The sequence below is a fragment of the Daucus carota genome, chromosome 8 (assembly GCF_001625215.2).
Source record: "Daucus carota subsp. sativus chromosome 8, DH1 v3.0, whole genome shotgun sequence".
Lineage (NCBI taxonomy): Eukaryota > Viridiplantae > Streptophyta > Magnoliopsida > Apiales > Apiaceae > Daucus > Daucus carota.
Window position 1 is genome coordinate 3,020,798 of NC_030388.2, and position 15,891 is coordinate 3,036,688.

Sequence of the window (15,891 nt, forward strand, 5' to 3'; positions counted from 1 at the left end):
GAGAGTTTTGATTAGTTCTCTCCTTTGTTTGTGAGAGTATGATTTTTGATTTAGTGATAAAAGTTGTTAAGAGATTGTAAATTGTAATTATGATTGATGGCTCAAACAGGACTTACTCCAACTGGATGTGGAGAGGAGGATACTTGTAAATATCTCATCTTCAAAAAAACGCGTGATTCCAAGCAGAATTATTAATCAGCGATTGTTTTCGTTTTATATTTGTTCGACGCGACTATTTTTTAGATGCCGTATGGATTTTTAATATAGAATTGATATTCTACTAAAAAAAAAAATTGGTTAAAATTTAATAAAAATAAATTTGAATAATGAATGTTATTGGTATAAAATTTAGGAATGATATTTATTGGTCTTAAAATAAAAATATTTTTTTAATTGGTTAATAAACTCAGATATTATAATAGGAGATGGATAATTTTCAATTTATTATTATTTTAAATCATGAATCATTATTATTGATGATTAGAATAGTTTGTGAACGCTTGTTAATTCATTTGACAAGTTTTTTCTCGAATTCAATTTTAAATTTGATACCCTGTATGTTGATAGGACTTAAAACGGGACTTTGTACATGCTATTTGATGTTGCCTAAAGTAGCCCAAATGGATTTTGGGCTAGAAGTGCTGATGGACTGGTCTGGGCTCGTTACTCTTCAATGACAGTAAAAAAAAAGTGCTAATATTTCAGAAAAAACAAAAATTGTACTTTCCTCCGTTTCATCCAATTTTTTAGCTTGAATTTGGTCACAGAAGGTTAAAAATATGTATAAATCATCATATATACTTATATAAAGGAGAAGCGAGGGGCGTGTAGGTGGCGCCTCTCACATCGCTCCATTCTATTTTTCTAATTTTCTGGAATTTTTGGATGAAAAATATCAAAAATTAAAACTACCTTTTTTAGTTTCAAATATATTAGAAGCAAGTTTCAGAATCTGATTTTGTTTCAGATTATTTATGGAATATAGCAACTTAAAAGTTTTAATTTGATTTTGTTTCTATATAAAGGAGAGGCGAGGGGCGTGTAGGTGACGCCTCTCACATCGTTCCGTTCTATTTTTCTAATTTTCTAATTTTCTGGAATTTTCAGATGAAAAATATCAGAAACTAGAACTACCTTTTTTAGTTTCGGATATATTAGAAGCAAGTTTCATAATCTAATTTTGTTTCAGATTATTTATGGAATATAGCAGCTTGAAAGTTTTAATCTGATTTTGTTTCAAATTATTTAATTATGGGAAAGAGTAGCACACAAGTCTTTCTACACCTATAAATACCCCAATAGGTTATAGGATTTTGGATCATCTAAACACAACCTACCCTCTCTCAATACCACAACCCTACCTCTCTCTGGTGATAGTTCTCTTGCTCTATTTCTAACTCGGTGGTGCCGTTCTTCTGCAACGATAAGTGAATATTATTTTTACAATATTAAAAAAATTAAAGGTTGTTGCAAGCAAAGGTAGTTATAGACCGCTACGTGGGAGTCGACAAATCCAAACACGGGAGAAAAATATAGTCTTGACATGATATTGATGGATGATATCAATAAATTAACTATTAGTGATGTATGTTTGTTGCTTATTCTTTTATAATATTTGTTTTGTTAATCGTACATGTTTTTTGTTGTTAATTTTTATATGATTTACTTTGTACACAGAAGATATTATTCATGCATTATCTGTTTGCTCCGTTCAAGCAACTTTTAAGTAATACTGCTCATACAGTATTATTGTTACAAACAAAAGTAGTTATAGACCGCTACCTCACGGATTTAAGTTAGATATTTTTGTGCACAATCAATCCAAAAAAATTGGAGGAAGGTGACAATGTAAGAACATAATTACTTTAAAAAAAACACAAATAAAATTAAAATTCGTCGTGCTTTAAATTGTTAATCAAGTGTAGAAATTTATTTTCATTTTTTTCACCATGAATTATAGTCCAATTTTGCAATTTCATATATTAGTATTGGTATTACATCAAGATTTTTATAATATAAAAATTATTTTATCTTACAAATATTAATTTTGAATCATTAATATACTTTTTATTGACAACCACAAAATTATTGTATTCTACAAATATTAATATTGAATCATTAATATTATTTTTATAGGCCGCCGCAACGCGCGACTTCTCAACTAGTTAGTTGAAAAAAGAAAGAAAATAGTGAAGTGGTGGACTGTGGGATCCATTAATTTTTAATATATAAGAGCATCTCTAACCATCTAAAGCCCTTGGCTAAAAAATGATTTGGCATACCTAAAATAAAAAAATTTAGCCAACAGCTCCAAAAACTTAACTCCAACCATGCTCAGCTGTTGTCTATAAATTTAGCCAACCTCCTATGGATGGCTAAATTTGTCGAACCTCTACAGGTCTGTAAAAAAATCTGTAGGAAGATTTTACATCATTTATTACCATATTGAACTGATATATTCTATTTTAACAATTTAAAATATTAATAACATACTATTTTTAAATTATAACCAACCAATATAGCCAATACCATTGAAGCAAAATGTCTTACAGGTCCAACAAATTTTACCTAATGCACTACTAGAAATTTTGCATTAGACATCGCCTAAAAACCGATGTCCCGCTTTTTTTTAGGCGATGTCTTTGTCGGTGATGTCTATTGTACCATATTAGACATCGGCTAAAACGTGATGTCTTAAACAACATAGACATCATTATTTAACAAAAAACGGATGTCTAAATCACCATAGACATCAATATTTGACAAAAAATTGATGTTTAAACCACATTAAGACATCATTATTTAACAAATTAGTGATGTTAAAAAGTCATATGACATCATCTAGTATTATATAATCTATGTCAATAAGCTTATTTTACATCATTTTCTTTCAAGGTGGTGATGTTGAAAAAACTTTTAGACATCTGTTAGTTTCTTATTAGATGATGTTAAAGGCATTTTAGACATCATTTTATGGCGCTTTATCTGATGTAAATTATAGACATAGACATTAATATATGTAGAGTAGACGATGTGTAATTTGCACTTTAAACATAGTTTTTTTGCCCAACCAAGAAACTACCAAATCCAATTACTGCATAATATCAATTGTTCATATATTCAGCCAACCAATATCTAAATATCAAGAAGTACAACATTTTCATCTAATCCAAACATCAACTACTACAAATATTCATCCATCTGTTCCAATTTTGCACAAGCCACAATATTCGACAACATGCAATCAAACATACACAATTATACCAACTATGCCAAGATACAGAACCATGTCGTAAACCCAAAAAAAATCCAAAAAAAATCAGCTTCAAATTCTTCTCCACCGCCGTGCTGAAGCTTATGATTTGCCTGAGCTGCCATGTTTCCTTCTAATTGGACTCGTAATCTGAAGATTTTGTAGCAATAGAAATTTCATAAGATAGAGTTTTGATAACAACTTTACTAACTATATTATTTATTATCCTTTCAAAACTTAGGCTTTAGAATTAATGTTAAAACTAAGCAAGCTCAAAAGATCTCTTTTAAAGTAAAAGAGCAATGTAAATATGAATTACTAATCTGCATCAAAGCTTTTCCACCTCTCCGGTCCTTGGCAGATGGTCCGATGTCAACAGTTTTTTGTGTGGCTGAAATAAAAGGATACCATTATTTAATCACAACAACTAACAGCACAAGAATCATTAATTTTGAGAATTTGAAATAAAATGAAGAAAATTATAACTCCAACTATAGAATTTTGAGGTCCATAATAAAGATTTTGGGGAGTTTCTAAGTTCCGCACTGCCTGTTCTGTTAATAATAATCATTACCTACTATGAAATATATAGCTTTGGTATTTCTGAGTTCTAGAATAACCTGAATCATTGTTTATTTCTTAAAGAATTCGGGATGAAATGCATTGTTTAGTAGAATAATTTGTTAATTTGCAGTATTCTAAAAAAAACTGCAACTTAGTTGGTACATTATATGAACATGAGTCACCTCTTTTAATATAATAGGAAACTATACAAAACAGGCCCTCACATTATTAACAAATATTTCAAGAGAGAAAAAGAATCTCTGAAAGCAATCATACATCAAGTGGTTAAGAATTGTTTATAATAAAAACCGACAGTACCTTAAAAATTTTTTTTACCAGATTTGTTTGCCTGCCCTGCATCATTAGGAGCTGCAGAAAATTGGACTCGTCAATACAATTGGTTGGCATAATTCTATTAAGTGAATAATCTGTTCCTGCAGTAGTCAAATACTGGTCATTGACTATGCATTGTGTAACAATTCCACACTTGGCCAGATTCTTCCTTTTCCAGGGACCCAACACAACACTGTTTGCATCAGTTAACATTGATTGCATTTTGCACAAAGAAAGTATATTAGTATTAACAAATGTACCTGTTTGGTTGATAATGAAAACATGTAAAGTTTTTGGGGAACAGATGAGCAAACAGTTGAATAAATGTAGCAAGAATCATAGCTTTTCATCATATTCATGAAGTTACATTCAAGAAAAATTTTAGCTGACCAATTATAATAGTATTCAAATCCTTGATTCCTAAAACTGAAAAGAGAAGGGTGATGATAAGTACTAGATATCTCATAATGCAAATTAAGTGAAAAACTACACACCGGGAAACAATAGATCTCTAACTGAACTATCACTTATAATAAGAGCATTGTGGGCTTCTACAAAAACTTTAATTGTAGCATTATATTAAATATATGTTCAGAATAAGCAAATTAAATCAATTTCAGTTTGGAAATATTCAATAATGATATAAATATATCATTTCATATATAGCATCAAAGGTGATATTTTAGACGAGTTCCACACAGGATCAAAGTATTTCTGCTGCTGCGACTGAACTAAAAAAATGCTTTTCAGGATGGGTAAGAATCACCTTTTTTAATTTCATCTGGAAGATTATAGAAGTCGAAATTGTGAGGACCGTGTACATTGTGACAGAGTTCATGAATCACCTTTCCAATTCATTGTGTGGTCTCCGTAATCTAATTTTAACTTCAGCACCTCCACCTACATTAAGCCACAATAGACCAGGATTCGCAGGGCTGCAAATCAAAATTAATCTCTTATGTATTAAACATATGTATGTTCATGAACTTGATCAAATCAGAGTGTAATGATGCTTTGGCAAACTGAGTAAACAAAAACATTCAGTGCTCTACGTTTGTTTTACTTAAGAAAAAGTTCCAGCCACCACAACTTACTACAATAGATCCTCGAAAAGAGGCTATGACTAATCTTGATCAAATCCAATAAGTGATGGATCAACAAATCAACTACAACAAGTGAAAAGCTCTCCCATAGTAAATAGACTTAAACAATTTAAACTTACAAGTGATGCCCATTGAACAGAAAGAGTTGCCACTAGAAAATGGATTTCAGAACCAGGATTTCCATGATGTATCCTTATACGCTGTAATCTCTGACAAATACAAGAAACATATATGTTTTCAGCTATTAAGCAAGGAAATTTCCACCATACTTTTCACCAACAGTTGCCTAGAAAGTTCATTTACAAGTGTTAGTGTATAGCACAAGTGAAATATGTGGAAGAATATATGTACAAACGTTATTGCCTTGGCAGTAAAACTAAAAACACTGTTCTAGTTATATACCCAGATCGCTTCTTCTCCATCTGTTCTCTATCCAAACTCCGCAATACCCAAAATCGTAATTGCTAAAGTGTAAACCCTCGACTGATAACAAGCAACTAGAGGCCGAATGGCTGATTAAGGACAATAAGGAGCAAATTTAATTAAGATAAAAAAACATGATGTTTAATCAAATTTAATCATTCATAATCAAATTGTAACCAAATCAAGACATCTGCATAACAAAAATCACTGAGCCAGACAAATTAGAACCCCTAAATCAAAACCCCCAAATCAAAACCCCAATTTAAATCTATAACAAGCTAATGTACCCGACAGATATCCATAGACAAAGACCGAGTAGCTTACCTAACTGAGCTTTCGAACTTTATACACCGTAGAGCAGCTTTAATGTTGGGAGCTTTTGTAGAGAGGGTAGATTCAACCTCGATTAACCCTGTTGAAGAAAGGCTGAGTTTCACAGAGATAATTCTGAGCTTAAAAGAGATTGAGGTTAGTTAAGAGTTCAGGAGAGAGTGAGAGACTAAGAGCTCTAAAGTGTAGAGAGAAGTTAGGGTTCTTACAGTTGGGGGTTCTTGCAGTCGAGAGAGTCGAGAGAGATACATGTGATTTGAGAAAGTCGGGAATCGGGATGAAAGAGGGAGGTGAGTGTGTTATTTTGTTTTTATTATTTTGATGTGGCTGAAAAGATTTGGGATTGGGAAATAATCGTAAGGCGGGGGAATTATTTGGTAAATGGTGGGAACAATTGGTGAACGGGGGAAAGGGAAAAGAGAGTGTCGCGCATATTTTTGTTTTTAAGTGTATTTATGACATCGTTTGAATTGGAAAATGATGTCTAAACACCACAAAGACATCGTTATTATAAAAGATGATGTCATAAAACTTTTTTACATCGACCGTATCAGGAAGCGATGTTAAAAGGGTGATGTCTATTACAGTTTTTCTAGTAGTGATGTCTTACAGGTCCAATTTAGCCAACAATTATAGCCAACATCATTGGAGATGTGCCTGTGTACCTTCTTTGTCTGGAAACTTAATTTCAGTAGCTAAGTTGTGTACTACTAATCAAGTGTCCGTTGAATTTTTCCCTTCCACATTTCAGGTCAAGGATCTCAAAACAGGGGTGGTTCTAATGCAAGGGAAGAACAAAAATGATGTTTACTATGCATTAAATTCAAATTTGCCACAAATAAATTCTGTCAAAATCAAATCCCACTTACAGCCCATTAGAAAGACTTTTTGGTAGAACTCCGAACTATAAGCGTCTCAAAATATTTGGATGTCTGTGTTATCCCTGGTTACGCCCATATGCACCTTCAAAAATTCATCCTAAATCGACTCCATGTGTATTTCTTGGGTACTCATCAGCCAAGTCTGCATATAAATGTTTTGACACAAAGAATCAAAGGCTTTATTTTTCAAGACATTTCAGGTTTGTGGAGAATCATTTTCCTATGCAGGTTTCATCATTTTGTTCTTCTCAAACTGCATCACAGACTACCCGAGATCAACTTTCAGACACCTCAACACCTCCTGGCCAATTCCATAATATCATCCCACATCACAGAACTTTGCCACTGCAAACATCCTCCGCAACCAGCCCAACACACACTCCAAATATGTCTCCACCAGAATCACCATCTCACCAGAATCCATTATCACCTACTACATCATTAACCAGTTCATCATTATCAGTTACTCGTGATTTATCGGCTGTTGCTGATGAATTTATTGAGTCCTCGCCTCCTCCCTCCAAATCCACAAGACTCCGGAAGCCTAATCCAAAGTACTTCAACAGCTCCTTTGTTAACTACACCACAGCCCATCCTATTCCACCAACACTTGAACCTACATGTGTTAGTCAAGCCTTAAAAGATCCTAATTGGCGTCATGCCATGTCATCTGAGTATGATGCGCTGATCCGCAATGGCACTTGGGACTTGGTGCCCAGGACCAATCAAAATGTTATTGCTTCTAAGTGGGTTTTCCGCATTAAAAGAAATGCCGATGGTTCAGTCCAAAAATACAAAGCACGAGTGGTTGCAAAAGGGTTTCAACAGCGGCAAGGAATTGATTTCTTAGAAACTTTCAGTCCTGTCACAAAATCAGTCACAATTCGCATCATACTTACTCTTGCTTTGTCACGTGGTTGGGCTCTTCGTCAACTTGACATAAATAATGCATTTCTCAATGGCATACTTGATGATGAAGTGTACATGACACAACCTCCTGGCTATGTTCATCCTTCGTATCCCAAACATGTGTGCCGCCTACACAAGGCAATTTACGGCCTCAGACAAGCACCTCGTGTGTGGCACAAAGAGCTGAAAAGTTTTCTGCTTAAATTTGGTTTTTCCAACTCACTTGCTGATGCATCCTTGTTCATCTATAACTCTCATGACATTATTGTCTTCTTAATTGTGTACGTTGATGATATTGTAGTTACAGGTAACAACAATGACTTTCTGCAAAATTTCATTCAACAGCTAGATACAAAATTTTCTCTCAAGGATCTAGGCGAACTCAACACTTTTCTCGGAGTCGAAGTAATACCTACTCCTAAGGGACTTTTTCTCTCAAAAGCCAGGCATATATTGGACTTACTCTCTTTACACAAAATGGATGGTGCTAAAGATACGATTACACCTATGTGTTCCTCTACATATCTTACTCACACAGATGGAACCTCTCAAATTGATCCAACTCCTTATCGTCAACTTGTTGGAGGTTTACAGTATCTCTCTATTACACGTCCTGACATTTGCTTCGCTGTGAACCGTTTATCTCAGTACATGCATTCTCCAACTGAAACACACTGGACGGCACTTAAACGAGTTCTGAGATACCTAAAAGGTACAATCCATCATGGTCTTTACTTGAATAAAAACTCCAGCCTTACTCTTAATGCCTTTAGTGATTCAGATTGAGGTGGGGATAAGGATACAGGTCGCTCCACAACCGGATATGTTGTCTATTTAGGCTCAAATCCTATCTCTTGGAAGTCCACCAAACAAAAATCTGTGTCGCGGTCTTCTTCTGAGGCCGAATACAAAGCTGTTGCCAATGCCGCATCTGAAATTCTGTGGATTAAAAACCTACTCCATGAGCTTCATGTTCCACTTTCATCACCACCACAGATTTTTTGTGACAACACCGGTGCTGTATACTTAAGTTCAAATCCAGTCTTTCATTCTCGTATGAAGCATATCTGCTTAGATTACCATTTTGTTCGTGAACGTGTCTCTGAAGGAACTTTTCAAGTGAGACATGTACACACTAAAGATCAATGGGCAGACATCCTCACAAAGCCTCTCCCTCGCCAAGGATTTTTGCATATTCGTTCCAAGATAGGAGTCACCAACGGAGCCTCCCTCTTGAGGGGGGATAACAGATAACAATGCTACATCAATACACCATTGACTATTGTACCTCCTGATCCATTGACTATTGTACATACTCTACTGAGGATGTTAATGTTCAGCTGTAAAGTAGTTAGGCAATAGCAGGAAAGTAGCTCAGCATTTCTCAGTTAATAGCTTAGACTTTCTATACAAGTTCTCATGTATAAATAGACCCATCTGGTATTGTAATAAACAAGCAACAATTACATGTTCTTCTGCTCTCTATCAGACTCAACAATATTATTTTCTGTTATAGTTAGAGCTAGAGATGACTTAAAACCCGGTTCTAAGCCCAGACAAACATGCTCATATATGCTTTTCATACACAGAGTACTTAGAGCATCTCCAATGGGGGTGCCAAGAGAGGTGCCAAAATGCCATGTGGCATGACATGACATAACAATCTTTTGGCTACCCATTGGAGTGATAGGGGTGCCAAGCAAAGTTGCCAATTTTTGGCACCCTTTGGCACCCTCCCAAAATGGGAAAAATTCATTTATTGTCATAAAAACCTATAATATCCTATTTAGTTTTAGATAAACAAAATTATAGTATTTTTGACAACTTTAGTTGCCAACCATTGGAGTGAATATTGATAAGAGGGGTGCCAAAAGTAACTCAAAAGAAAGAGAAAATAAAATATTGATATTTTTTATGAATAAGCATGTTTAGCAACTTTGGTTGGCATCTCACATTGGAGATGCCCTTACAGTTTCATATTTACTCGCTTTTTATACCAAACACTTATTATCATAAATCAATGGAACATCCCCGCATTATTATCTTTGGAGGCGATCGGATGGGCAGTTTCCAACAGATCTGAGAATCATATCTCCTATATTCAGTATTATTCTCGATTTAGCTAAAAAGAGGAGTAAAACTAAACGTGGAGCATATAATTCTGGCTTATGCTCATATATGTAGCAGTAATAAAATACTTGTAATCAAGTTACACAACCAAGTTTAGTATTTCTTCCGACACTTGCCTAACAATTTCCAACTGCCACAGCTATATATGCACAGTTGCGTATGACCAACATAAGCAATATTTCTTGTTAACTAAATAATCACAACAGTTATTGCATGACTATGAGAGGTGGTAGCCTGGTATCCTCTAACTATACAAATAATATTATGGCATTTTTGGGAACATGATTTTATTTTGGAAATTTGGTTTTAGATTTTATTTTAAATTTAGACATTCAAATATTAGTATAAATTTGAGAATTTGAAGTGATAACTCAAATCCTGTCATTTGAAATCCATCATTTAAATGAAATGCATGCTTCCAAACGGTCAGTTATACTATACAAATGATACGGACTTTTATGAAGGTATTTTTCACCGAATATTTTGATGATGTGCATATTTTCAAATAAAATATTATGAAATATAACAATACCGGCTGGTTTATTCTAGCTTTTTTCAACAAAAATATAAGTTAAATTTTGATTTTAAAGTTAAATTTTGACTTAATAGTAAAAAGTAATATATTCAAATTGCCCTTTTTCTCATGAACTATGTGTATTAAATTCTGATATTACAAATATAAAATTTGAATATCGAGTCAAGAGGGGTGAAAGGAAAAAAAAAAGTTATACGACATATAAACTAAACTAGAAGAAGTAAGTTACAAATTTGTTAATAAATTTATACATACCGGTAAATTTAAAATCATTTATGAAATTCATATAATAGATAACTTCTTTAAATTAGACTAGAGTGCTTTATAATTTATGATATCTACAATAAATAGTGGCATTTAGAATTCTAAATATTTTGTTCATAATTTATTTTTTAAATTTATTGAGATATATATCATTTTTTCCTAAAAACAATCATATATTAAATATGTTATAATTTGATAAATATCTTAATGATCAATTTTTTTAATTTTTATACCGCCTTCCTGAACAATGTTAAAAAGAGTTCGATTCGGAGGTGCCGAACTCGGATTACATCATGAACCTTGTACCGGTTGACTATACAATTTGCTGTATACTAATAAAATAAAATTCACAAATTTTGAATAAAATAAATAAAAGTCACATTTTACATAATTTTAAAATCAAGACACTATTTGAAGTTGACTTAATAATTGAACGACCGTGATTCTTATTTACGTATGCCAAGTTGCCAACTGATTTTTTCTCACAAATATATTTTTAATCAAAACTTGTGTACGTCGAATCCTGAGGTTAGTACGGTATATTTTTAATTACGATTCTCTTGTTACTCCCTCCGTCTCTTAATACTTTTTCCATTTGTCATTTTCACGTTTGCCAACGCACACTTCTAATCATTAATATCTTTAGTTTCGTATTAGTATTAAATATAAAAATTTCACCGTATTAAAGTACTTATGAATACGAATCCAAGAAGATCACTCATGATTATATTTAGTCTTATAAATAAGACGTAAATTAGTAATTTGTCTCATGTTATGAACAGTCCCGATATTTCAAACGAAAAAAGTAAATAGAAACGGAGGGAGTAATTAATTACCGGTTGTTATCTTGTCACGATCTTTATCCAAATGCTAAGCATTTGATCTAATCCGTTATGTCTATTTTAACTTTTGGTCATCGTCGTATACTCACGCCACTCTTCTTGATCTGTCCAATGAATCACAAATATACCCATAAATCCTAATTATTACAATAAAAAAATCTGTAAATTATTTTGCCGCCAATTTTATATATCGACTCTCCTGTCATTCATTATGTACTCAATTTATATTATACTTGTTTATTATTCATATCTGATAAATTAAAAAATTGTATGTCAATTACTTTAGTATATAAAAATAATACAATTTTTATAATTCTTTAATGTGAGTATATAAAAGGTAAATTTATAATTATAGATTCAATAATTGGAGGAGATAAATTTCATGAACAACTAAAAGTTGAATTTGATTGACTACTTCAAAAAATAATTTGAGCAAAATAGACCTCAACTTCCGGGGTTCACCAGTTAATTATCATAATGAATACTCACTCTGTCCCACCATGTTTTTTACGTTGTTTTTTGGCACGCATTTTAAACATCCTGTAAAGTATACTTACGTTATATATTTATTTTTAAAAAAAATCCTGAAAAAAATTTTTGACATTTAAACTTTTATTCAAAAAAGAAAAAAGAAAAATAAATTATTGAACTATACTTTATGAGAACCTCAAAATGCGTGCAAATAGTGTACGTAAACAATATGACGGGACGGAGCGAGTACTAAATGACATGCATGTATTGGGTTCAGATTAGGATTAATAGTTACTTTCAGATAAGTTGACTAACTTTCAATTGAGAACTAAAATTTGTTGATTTGTACATTTTAGAAATTAAAAAGTAACACTTGAAACTAGATTTCATACATTTTCAAACATAAATTATTTTTCTTATACATATATTTCAGTTTAAATGTGATTACATTGTAAAAAGAATATTCAAGTGAATTACTAATTTAAGACAAAAATGATACTCTATACTAACAATAATCAGAAAGGAAAATAATATTTTATATGCATAATTTCAACTCTTAATAAAGAGAGATCAAATCGGATGATATAAAACAAGTGGATAAGATTAATGACCTAAGGAAAAAGAAATAATGGATAAGGCAAATGGCCTCCAAAAAAGAAAAGAATAATAAATGCAGTCGATGATTATCCGCGGCACATAACTATTTTACCAACAAGAGCACGTATAATTGATCAAATTTACTAAACTTATACTAAATCTCTTTTATTTTGTGTATAAAAAAGAAGAAAAACTTATACTAAATCAAATTTAGGGTAAAATGATTTTATTTTTTTTTGAAAGTAAGCTAACATTTCATTCAAAACAAAGCACCAACAGCAAGAGCCTCCAACAAACACGTAGGAGGAGACGTGTAGAGATTATGGGAATTTACTAAACAAGAGATTCTAGCGACTTGATGTGCTACCTTGTTAGCATTCTTCCGGATAAAAGTAACTGAAGTTAAAGGCAAACTAGATATCAAAGTCTTACAATCATCTAATATTCCTCCAACTTCCAGGAGATTGACCGAGTTGCCCCGTATATAATTAACAACCAGCTGAGCATTTGATTCAATTAGCACCCTGTCCCCTTGCTTTTGTAGTTCCTTGACCCATGAAAGAGCTTCACGCACCCCAATAGCCTCAGCCTCCATCACTGCCACCTGCCCCTCGAAACAACAAGTTTTCCCCCATGAACACTCCAGCATGATCCCTCAACACCATGCCCATTGAGAATTTATGCGCACCTGGAAAAACAGAGGCATCCACATTAATCTTCAAATTCCCTGCACCTGGAGGTTGCCATTTACCATTGGGTTGGTTGGTTGTAGTCTCTCGTGTTCGAACACCAGACTTGTTCGTCCCTTGACTGCGCTTTGCCTCAACCCAGTCCGAGTGAGTGGACAAATTATACTGCATGGCCGTTCCTGGAGTAATTGTTTTATCATCCCACACCTTTTTATTCCGCCAATACCAAATACCTCACAAAATCATGCAAATTTTTTGTAGCTCCTCGTTAGTGCCTGTACTGAGTTTCTGAAGAACCCAATCGGGTGCGTATTCTACATCACTCCAATCATATTGCAACCCAACATGGTTCCAACAACCTGTTGCAAAACTACAGTCATAGAACAAGTGTGCCATATGTTCTACGTCATTCAGGCACATAGGACAAGTAATAGGGACACTAATTCTTCTCGAAATCAAACGTCTACAGACTGGGATAACATCTCTGCAAAAACGCCACAGGAAAACTCTAACTTTATGAGGAACTTGTAAATGCCAGATTTTCTTCCACCCCAAACTTTGAGGGATTGAGCCATTACCAAATTTCGAGTCGAACCAATAATGATAAGCAGATTTAGCTGTGTATAACCCATTATTCGATTTCTCCCATGCAACTCTATCTGTCACATCTCTCTGAGGAATATACACTTTCAGAATTGCCTCTGCATCTACATGAAGAAAATGACTTCGGACTCTAGTGACATCCCATTTTCTCTCATTCGGACTAAACAAACTTGAGACTTTTTCATTCCTCCCTTCGTAATAAGGGCATTGCTCCACCTGAGAATCACTTTTATTTTGAAGCCATCGATCTTTGGTTGCAACTATCTCGTCCCCATTCCCTATAACCTATCTGAAGCCATTTTTAAGCTCTTCCTTCGCTGTCCAAATGCCAGTCCAGATATAACTCGAGTGTTGACCCTTTGCTGCCTTTAGAACATGATCAGAGGGGAAGTACCGCTCTTGAAAAATTCTGGCCACGAGAGAGTTTGGGTTCTGTAAAAAGTTCCAGATGTGCTTACCTAGCAAAGCAATATTGAACCCATAAAGAATACGAAAACTAATTCCCCCTTTACTTTTAGAGATACTCATATTATTCCAAGCTATCCAGTTCAGCACCTTCTCATTGTTACGTTGTTTCGATCGCCACCAATAGTTATTAAACATTTGCTGCAATTCTTCACACAACGATTTGGGCAGTAGGATACAAGACATACTGTATGAGGGTATGGCTTGGGCTACATTACGAATCAGAATAGTCTTGCCTCCTTGAGAGATTGGTTTCGTCTACTACGCTTAATACGTTTACAAGCTTCCTCTTTCAAATAGCTAAACACTCTGCGTTTCGATCTCCCCACCATAGAAGGTAGTCCAAGGTATTTGGAACTGGTAATGTCATTATTAACTCCCAATATCTCCGAAATCTCCAACTGCTTCTCCATACTAACATTGGCACTAAAGTGTATCCCTGATTTTTGGAAATTCACACATTGGCCTGAGCTTCTTTCATAATTAATCAGCAACTCTTTGATATTCGAAGCTTCCTCTGTAGTTCCTCGGAAAATCAGAAAACTATCATCTGCGAATAGTAAATGAGAGATAATCGGAGCTGTTGGGCTTATTTGGCAACCATGAACCTTACCATCCGAGGAAGCATCATCAATGGCGTTTGATAACCCTTCTACACATAGCAGAAATAGGTAAGGAGACAGGGGATCTCCTTGCCTCAACCCCTTTCTCGGAATTACAGGACCAACAACTGAGCCATTAACACAAAAGTTGTAAGTAACAGTTCTTACACACAGGAACATCCAATCAATAAACAGCTCATTGAACCCCATAACTCACATTCTTTTCTTTAAAAAGGACCAGCTGACCCTGTAGTACGCTTTGCTGATGTCTAATTTCAGAGCTACTTCACCCACATCTCTTTTGTGTTTCGTTTGATTCATATGATGAATCATTTCAAAGGCTATGAGAACATTGTCCGTTATACTCTTTTCTTTAACAAAAGCTGATTGGTTCTCTGAGATAAGGGAAGGAAGAATCAATTTCAATCTATTTGTTAACACTTTGGCAATGATTTTGTACAACACATTGCAAAGTGCTATAGGGCTGAGATCCTTCATACTTGTAGCGTTTTCCTTCTTGGGTAAGAGTACGACATTTGTGCTATTAAGTTCATCAGGGAAAGTTCTTGTTTGCAGCCATATTTTACATTGTTTGAAAATTTCTTGGCACATAACACTCCAAAAATTCTGATAGAATGCGGGATTAAGCCCATCTGGACCAGAAGCTTTGTCGGGATGCATTTCTTTAATTGCAGCAGTGAACTCCTCAAAAGTGAAATCCCCTGTCAAGAAATCATTTTGCTCATCCGATACTAGCCTCGGGCTTGAGCTGTTCATCAGGTTCGAGGTGACCTCATTTTCAGTGAATATTTTATAAAAATAATCAAGAACAATGGTGCTCATTCCCTCCTGGTCTTCACAGCTGACCCCATCATCATCAACTAACCTTTTAATTTT